The following is a 6,295-nucleotide window of genomic DNA, read 5'->3' as shown; positions in this document are numbered from 1 at the left end:
TGAAAATGCAAATTAGGGATTAAATTGTGAAATATTGAAATTATGTGGTTAAAAGTGTGATTATTTGGAAAATTTGGGCTGCTAAAGCAATAAGAAGAATTCGGCTAAGCATGGGTAGGATGAAATTGCATGAAATTGTGATTTTAGGTGATAAGGACTAAATTGCAAAAATGTGAAATAATAGGGGAAAAAGTGTAATTTTTCCAAAAAATGTAAATTGTATTAAATTGAATGAATTAAAGATTAAATACATATATATTTTTATTATATAGATTGAGAAAGATGAGATTCGGATCTAGAACGGGGGAAAATAAAGTATCAAGTTAGTCGACCTAATTCGTCGTTACAGCGATCGAGGTAAGTTCGTATGCTAATAAACATACTTAAATTGTGTTATAAATGTTTATTTATTATTGAATTGAATTGAATGCTGAATGGTCATGATTACGAGCCGAAATCGACAGAGTTACGATGTCCGAAAGTCCCGTACGAACCTTAGGAATAGTATAGGATACAAATGTCATGACATTAGGGTTATCGAGATGAGAATACATGTAAGTCCATATCTGGGATATGGCATCGGTATGATATTACGTGTAAGACCATGTCTGTGACATGGAATCGATACGAAATTTCGTGTAAGACCATAGCTGGGCTATTGACATCGATATGAGATTACATGTAAGACCATATCCGGGATATGTCACTGTACGACCTATGTGTGATTCCCGAGTATCCTTAGTGATTCCGAATAGTTCAACGGGCATAGTCAAGACGAGAATGAAAATACAATCGAATTAAGTGTAACAGGTACGTACAAAACAATTTTAATATGTAAAATATACATTTAACCCTTTTTATTTTTATATAATTGTACTATAAAAGGTTATCTAAAAAATCTCTATATTTAATTATTTAATTTCCTTTCCAAAAAATCATTTTAGTTATTCATTTAATTTTTATAATTTTAAATATTTTTTAATAATTATTATCTTTTTAAATTTTTATATTTAAAAATAACTAATTATTGTCATGGCATCCACATGAATGACGTCAGCAAAGTTAAAAGATATTAACTTTTTTATCCATTTTAGGGGTGATTTGATAAATGATGTAGGTTTAAGAGATAAAAGAGGTAGAAAATTAAATGGAGGGTTAAAATATTTTTTTCTTGTAAAGTCGGAGAGCTATATAAATTATTATGCCTATGTAATATGGGTTTTTGTATTTGTTCAAATATGGTCATCATATATGCCAGCTGAATCTTAGCTTGGCCGGCATTGATATTGTTGTTAGCATAAGAGGACTTGATCAGTTACAAAATATTGAAGCACATTTATTCTCTCATTTAAGGGTTAAAGAAAGGTTATGACTTATAAGTAGTTCTCCATATTGTATAAAAAAAAAATCATCTTATATAAGTATGAGGTTGGAGAAAGATGCATGATAAAGGTTGGTGATTAATATATTTAATTTTAAAAAGTAAAAATAATTATGAAGTAATTTTAATGTTTAATTTAATAAAAAAATTAACTCCGATTCTTTATGAGATCCTAAAAACATAAGCAAAGCCGAAGCCTGTGTGAAAAGGTCAAAGGACAAATGGACAGCCACCAATGCGATGGTCAACTCAAAGATTGAAGCAAGTATTACAAAGAATTTGAACTAGAAAGTTAATGGATAGCAAGGTAGTTATTAAGCAATCTCAAGACTTGTCATCTAAAATATTGCAAAAATAGTTACAACATTTGTCCAAATTAACGTTCCTAACTTTAATCTCAAGTAGCCCAACTTATTCTATTCCTTTCATTTGGGGTTGAATTAAATTAAATCAGTGACAATTAATTAAATCATTTAATCATCGAAAATTGTTGTTCTAATTTAGAATTGGCATAAATTTTAGTGTTAATGTCATTCCAATTTAGATTCATGAACCATACTAATTAAACTCATTTTAAAGTACAAGTGAAATTAAGTTGCTAGCTAGAACCAAAATCAAATGACGGCGACAGCTTATCGAGTTTCTACCCAAATTTCTAATTGTCGGCTGCTTGTGTTAGAGGCAACCCCAGCCTTTTCTCTGATATAATGTTATGTTAATCAACACGCGGTGGCTTCAAATTTGATGTTTATACAGCACACTTCCATCGCAAGAAATCAGTCCACTCATACTATATAAAACAACACTATCCACAATAATCTCTTCATTACAAACCAGTCATCTTATAACATTCCTTCATTTACTTCACCGTATCATTGATTTAATTGCAATCTTGTGTTTCGCAACCATGGCTGCTTTCATCTTTTACGTAACACTATTCACGTTAATGGCAAGTACCTCTCGAGCAGACGTTGCTCAAACTTCAGCAGCAGCTTTACTTTTAAGGGTAGACCAATCAGGGAAAGGAGACTATGAAAAGATACAAGACGCCATTGATGCAGTACCATCAAACAATAAAGAAGTGGTTTTCATATTGGTTAATCCGGGAATCTATAATGAAAGGATTGTTGTGCCTGCCGACAAGCCTTTTATTACGTTAAGTGGCTCAAAGCCAAATAACACTGTAATTACTGGGAGTGACAACGGGAATATATTTGAATCAGCTACTTTCACTGTGTTGGCTTCAGATTTTGTTGGCCGATATCTCACAATTCAGGTATATATAACAATTCATGTAGAGTGTAGAATGCACAATTAATTTTTCGAGTTAATTGAATGTTAATTTGTGTATAATTTTGATGAATAGAATACGTACGGGCCTGGAGCTAAAGCAGTGGCATTATGAGTGTCTGGAGATAGGGCTGCTTTCTTTGGATGCAGAATCCTATCTTACCAGGATACATTGTTAGATGACACCGAAAGACATTATTACAGCAATTGTTACATTGAAGGAGACGTGGACTTCATTTTTGGGAATGCCGCTTCCCTTTTTGAGGTAACATATTTTAGCAATTGGTTACTTGGTAATATTCTATAAGTGTCGGATATATAAATGTGTTCAAAATATTTATATCTGATATGGTCATGTTCAAGTATGTGTTAGATATGAGGATTTTAAGTGAAATGAAAAGTAACTTAAATATGAATTTATGTGGCGGTTATTTTAGATGTGTCATTTACATACGCTCTCAGAAGGAGATGCATCAATTATTGCCCAACGAAGGGAATCACCATCAGAAGAGACTGGGTTTACATTCCTGGATTGCAAGATAACTGGGGTGAGGACTGCTGTATTAGGAAGGCTATGGGGCCCATATTCTAGAGTCATTTTTGCCCTAACATATATGTCCAATGTCATACTACCCTAGGGTTGGGATGACTGGGGCGACTCTTCCAAGCGAAGGTAACATAAAAGAAGTGCAGTGTAATATGTTCATCTATTTGTTTATCATTTTAAATTTGAACCGATGCTTAACAATTTTCTTGTCTGATATTTGCAGCACGGTGTTCTATAGAGAATATAAATGTTATGGACTAGGAGCCAATAATAGGAAAAGGGTTGAATGGTGGCAACAATTAACGACCAAAGAGGCGGAAATTTTCTTGACAAAAAACATGATTGGTGGCAAGAGTTGGATCAGATCTACCCCCAAACGTTTCAAGAAAGCTTCTTCTACCATTTCTTGCAATGCCACCACCCATTAATTCTTCATCATCCACAACATTGATTAATTATTTTTACCACATGTTGTAATATTGGTTTCTTTATTCTTTTTCTCTACCTCTTATAAGATTGATTTGTATATGTAATCATATTAAACTTATTCATTTATTCATTTGTAATTATTTCAAAAACTTTTAAACTTGGTAAAAAAATTATAAAAAAGTGGAAATTATTTGCTTTAGTAAGTAAACATTTACTCTTTTTCTGTCTCATCAAAACAAATAAATTCAGTTGAAAGCTATAGAACTATATATAGGTTAAGTAAAGCAAAATATTATTGTCTCATTTAGTAAACCTGAGAATCATGATCCATAGGGAAGTGAAATTTGGAGCCCTTTTGGGCCTATGATCTTTTCCTTCTTCGTCTTGGTGTTTTCATGCATGGATGCATGCAGCGTGTGTAGTTGAAAATTTTGGTTGGCAAATCATGCTTGGAAGTTTGCAAAAGGGGTACGATGGTCGCAAGGACAAACGTGGAAGCTGCTTCAGCATGAATTTCTTCGGCAGATTCGACCTTGACAAGATTTTGGGGGTAATGACATGTGAGGCTCCCATTGATTTGATTTGAAGGTGATTTTATTTTTATTTGTCAATTATTACTTGATTTTTACTTGATTTTGATGGACCAATTAAATCTAAATTTAAGTGGTCTAGTTTAAAGGAATTAAATATTTTACTTAATTAGAAGTAAAATTTTGTAAGTTGATTCTGTTACTTGATGGGTATATCAAATTAAAATTATTATAAATTTATCCTTCCCTATTTATTAAGATTTGATAAAAAAAAACACACAAAAATTATCGGTTTTATCGTTTAGGGTTTGTGTAATATATTAAGAAAAAAGGCCAAGAGTTCTGTAAGGAAAAAGGTAAAGAGAGAGAAATTAATTTATGTGAATGATTAACTTCAATTTAGCTTCAAATAATCTTAGACTCGTGAAAGTTATAAATTTATATAAAATTTTTAAAATATCTTTTTGTGCAATATTAAAATTTTAGTTTAGAGAATATCAACATCATAAAAGTTTTACCAACTCTCTCCCACATTTATTTTCCATTGTCACAAAACTCAAAATTAAAGTGTTATTTGTTTGAGGTAGAATTTGGATTTGCTCCAAATGAATTCAAATGTTCTACTAATAGTTCTGTCGAAATCATTTTTTTGAAAACGAGAATCGACTTTGTTTGAAAATGAACATTAAAACGAGAGTCGCCACCGATCTTTATTAGATGTGATCGGGTCACCTTTGTTTTAATAAAACATTTTAGTTTACTAAAACGGTACGTGTTTTTGGTCTACGAAACTCGAGAGAACAGGTTCGGGAGTCAGTTACGTGCGATGAAGGATTAGCACCCTCGTCATGCTCAAAATTGGTACCGAATTGATTAGTTAATGTCTTAATGTCAAAAGTTGAAAAAAATCTCCTTTTTCCGGCCTTTTGACTTCCAAAGCTCGGATTTGAGGGCTAAAAGCCTAAAAAGGTTAAAAAAAAAAGAACAAAAACAAAAACAAAAAGCTTCGATCTTTTTCGATTCGCCTCTCTTTTTTATTATATATATTTGCTTTTTTTTTTTGCTTTCGAAAAAATAAATAAACCAAAAAAAATTGAAATATTTTTTTTATTTTTGTATTTCGATTGATTTTTTTTCAAAAATCCCCCCTTTACAATCGGTTTTTTTAAGGTCTTTTATAGTAGAATTACAACATTTCTTTTTCTATTTTTTATTGTTCTTTGCATGTTGCTTTTTCTTTGCAGGTGGTGGTTGAGTCAACGGTGGCAAAGGCATTGACAGTGGCAGACCTCAGGGCGAGAGTGTGCTGATGTGGCACGAGTAGCGGCACAAGGAGCTAGGGTTTCTGTTTCTTTTCTGAAATAATTTAAGCTATTGGGTCTGGGGCCTTTAGGATTTTCATTATTTTTGAGCTATATGGGCTTGATGTAATGTGGGTCTGATATGGACACTAGACCAAATTTATTTATTTATTTATTTTTATTTTGGTTTAATTTCTGTTTGGTTGGACTCGAATAAAACTGGGCTTCTACAGTCGCAACAATTGACAACCAAAGAGGTAGAAACGTTTCAAGAAAGCTTATTCTGCCATTTCTAACAATGCCACCACCCATTAATTCTTCATCATCCACAACATTAATTAATTATTGTTAGCACATGTTGTAATATTGATTTGTTTATTCTTTTACCCATATTTCTCTATCTCTTACAAGATTCGTTTATGTAATTATATTAAAATTATTCGTTTATTCATTTGTAATTATTTCATAAATTTTAAATTAAAAATAAATTATGATGAAAAAGTAAAACTGTTGACTTTAGTAATTAAACTTTTACTTTTATCAGATCAAAACAAATAAAATCATTCAAAAGCTATAGAATTATATATTGGTTAAGTAGACGCAAAGCAAAATATTATTGTCTCCTTTACTAAACATGAGAATCATTATCTTTGGGGAAGGGAACTGTGTAGCACTTTTGGGCCTTTGATTTTTTTTTTCCTTCTTATTTTTGGTCTTTTCATGCATGGATGCATGCAGTGTGTATCATTGAAATTTTTGGGTTGGGAAATCATGTTTTTGCACTGGTACGATGTAGAAGCTGCTTCGACATGAATTT

General features: G+C 31.8%; 1 pseudogene; it reads left to right on the top strand.

Moving 5' to 3' along the window:
* Positions 1-2,288: 2,288 nt before the first annotated feature.
* LOC108451179 (putative pectinesterase 11) lies at positions 2,289-3,646 on the top strand (annotated as a pseudogene).
* Positions 3,647-6,295: the final 2,649 nt, after the last annotated feature.

Source organism: Gossypium arboreum, chromosome 5 (assembly GCF_025698485.1).
Source record: "Gossypium arboreum isolate Shixiya-1 chromosome 5, ASM2569848v2, whole genome shotgun sequence".
Classification (NCBI taxonomy): domain Eukaryota; kingdom Viridiplantae; phylum Streptophyta; class Magnoliopsida; order Malvales; family Malvaceae; genus Gossypium; species Gossypium arboreum.
This window is presented reverse-complemented; position numbering and strand designations above follow the sequence as displayed.